Source organism: Macrotis lagotis, chromosome 5 (genome assembly GCF_037893015.1).
Source record: "Macrotis lagotis isolate mMagLag1 chromosome 5, bilby.v1.9.chrom.fasta, whole genome shotgun sequence".
NCBI lineage: Eukaryota > Metazoa > Chordata > Mammalia > Peramelemorphia > Peramelidae > Macrotis > Macrotis lagotis.
The window spans coordinates 91119848-91123090 of record NC_133662.1 but is presented as its reverse complement, the minus strand read 5'-3'; the positions used below and the strand labels follow the sequence as shown (position 1 = coordinate 91123090).

The window sequence follows — 3243 nt, the reverse complement described above, 5'->3', positions numbered from 1 at the left end:
TAGTTATTTGAAAGGTCTAAAGGGTGACTTAGCACCTACTACATGGTGGGCACTATAATAGAAGCTGAGGGAAATACTAAGGAAAATGATAGTCTGTGCTATCCAAAAGAATGTCATCTGATGAGAAAGAATAAGATAGGCACACAAATATAATTTCATGTGAGATATGTAATTAATCATAAATATTTACTAAGCACTTACTCCTTATTAGATATTATTATTAAGTACTTAATAGGCAAGGCACTAACAGTAGTTGAAAAAAATTTAAATTTAATTTTTTATCTGACTATCCCTATTTCTTTTAAAAATTATTTTTTTCAATTAGAAAATATTTCTTCTTAACCTTTCTTCTTTCTGCCCACTAATGACATCTAAAGAAAATTAAAACCTTGTTATCAAGCAAAACACACATGTCTCTGCATTCTGATTCTTTTACCTTTCTACTAGGTGGTGGGTGGCATGTTTCATCATTAACCCTCTGGAATTCTGGCTGGTTATGTCACTGATCAGAGATCTTAATTCTTTCAAGTTCTTTGTCTTTACCATATTATTTTTATTACCTTTCAATTCATACACATCTTCCCTGGTTTCTCTGAAAACACCTCTTTCATCATTTCTTACAGTGCAATAGTATACTATCACATTTATATACTATAACTCTTTTAGCCATTCCCTAGTTAATGGGCACCCTGTCAGATTCCCATTCCTTGCCACCTCAAAAATGGTTCCAAATATTTTTGTATATCCTTTATTTTGCATAGGATTAATTCCTCTCTTAATCTATCCTTCTAATTTCTCCTATTACCCTTTCCCTCTTAAAATGTCTGTATCCATATATGTGTATGTGTGTGTTTTTCTCTCTTCTGACCAATTTGGAGGATAAGAAGGTTCAAACGTCAAATGTTCTCTCCTATCTTCTCCTCCTTGCGTATATAGATGTCTATTTATAAAACCTGATTTTATATATAGGGGAAAATTTCCCCTAACTTTCCTCTTCCATCTCCCAGAATATTCCTTTTTTCCTCTCTTTCCATTCTTCCCTTAACATCATAAAGACATAACAGAATTACTCCCAGACCTTGTCTAAGTTGACCTCTCCTAAGGCCTCTGATAATAGGGTTCAGAGGGAATTTCATCTTTCCATATTTAAACATAAATTATTTATGTTCATTATTCATTCCGCTATCCCTTATTCAGTCCTTTATTATTTATTCATATTTGTCTTTTTTATGTTTCTCTTAACTTTTCTGTTTGACCTTCAAAGTTTCTACATAGCTCTTGTCTTTTTATCAGGAATGGTTGGAAATACTTCATTTCATTAAAGGTCATTATTTTCCCCTCCTGTAACATTATACTCAGTTTTGCTCAATATATTATCCTTGACTGTAAGTCTATATCCTTTGCCTTTAAGAATATCGTATTCCAAATTCTTCATTCCATTTTAGTGGCAGCTTCTAAATCACCTGTGATTCTGACTGTGGCTCCTTGATATCTGAATTCTTTTTTTTTTAATTTCTGGTTTCTTACAGTATTCTTGTTGTTATTGTTTTTTTTTTCTTATAAGCTCTGGATTTGGACTATAATGTCTCTGGGAATCTTCATTTTGTTTCTTTCAGAACCTGGTGAATAGATTCTTTTTCTACTTTACCTGTGATTCTTAAAGGTGTGGGCAGATTTCTTTTAGGATTCTTGAATTATTATGTCTAGGATCTTTTTTGATCCTGATATTTAGATGGTTGAATTATTCTTAACTTTTTTCTTTAATTTTTTTAGACTGGCTTAAGATTGTTTTATTTAAGAGTTGGGAGAGAAAAGAGATGTGAAACTAACAAACAAAACTTCCAACTTCCCTCCAAACTGTTTCCCCTCAAAAATCTGTTTATGAGTCTCTGAAATATTGATTTCATCCTTCCTAAGTATTACCAGGATATAGAGAACTCAATCAACCCACTCACAGACCTCAAAGCAATTTGTTGGGTTCCTCATCTCTATTCTCTCATCTCCTCTGCCCAAGGATGGACTAGCCCTTCAGTCTGAATATGTATTAGAGCTCAGAGGGATAAGCAGGAGAGTGGAAAATGCATCCCTCTCTATGATAGGAGGTGGGGAATAAAGAGTAATGAAATGAGGGGCCCCATAACTGGAATGAATGAAAGGAAGGTCTGGAGGTAGGAGAAAAGGCATATGTCCCCCAGGGAAGGAGTCAGTTGCCTCAAAAATCTTCTCCAGGTGGGTTACATTGCTCTGCTTGCCCTTCTGATGCCAGTTACAGAACCAAATCCAGACAACATCTTTGTCAAGGCCCAGATACTCATCAATATTGCTAATCTGCTGGTGTACCTGGGGATACTGAAGAAACATGTTTTACAAGTTTCCTTGAACTCTGTTCTCAATGCTTGTGTTCTTCCTCTTTCTGACTGGTTGAAGAATTGTCTCAACCTTGCATATCTCCTGAAGGTGGTCATTGTCTTTAGCTGCTTCTAGTCACTTTTGTAGCAGAGGTTGGAGCATACATATATTCTTGAAGTTGAGTTGTAGGGCCTCAAAGTAACAGATGGTGGTTTGGTTAAAAAGAGAGCCCCAAGGCCCAAGGTGATACCCACATCAGCCTGAGTATAAACCAGAGCTATCCTCTTCTGCTTTAGCTCCTTGGGAAACTGCTCCAGTTCCTCTGAGGAAGGAGTCTCCAGTGACTGCTTGTCTCCACTCAGTTGGTGACTTGAGCAGTGGCAAGGGACTCTTGGAAGCTGCTGTTGGAAGGGCTCTCAACCCCAGGTCCTACATTGCTGTGGAGAGCCATCATTCTCACGTTGGCCTGAGGTTCACAATAGTCACGCCCTCCCCATATATTATATAAATAGCATGGGGTCATTTCTCACCTGTCAGGCCCCACAGGATTCTAACACCACTGGGTGGGCCTTGAAAGTCAGGTCAGTGCCACTTAGGCTCTGCCCCTCCTGCCCCTCCTTAATCTTTTTATATCAGTGGTTTTAACTACGAGATATCTCACTTTTTTTTTCAACTAATTCAGTTTGTTTTAGTATTCTCATGGAATACGTAACTTCTATTTGATCAATTCCACTCTTCATGGAGTCTACTGCTTGGACAAGGCTTTATATCTCTTGTAAATTCTTTGCAATTCTTTTTTCCAAAGCTCTCATTTCACTTAATAAAAAAATTAATTTTAATGTTTTGTTTTTTTCTCTTCTGGAAATTTTACTGAATTCTAAATGTGTTCTGGCT

At 36.6% G+C, this 3243-nt stretch overlaps 1 pseudogene; it reads right to left on the bottom strand.

Moving 5' to 3' along the window:
* Window positions 1-705: 705 nt before the first annotated feature.
* On the bottom strand, window positions 706-2598 carry LOC141489331 (POU domain, class 5, transcription factor 1 pseudogene; annotated as a pseudogene).
* Window positions 2599-3243: the final 645 nt, after the last annotated feature.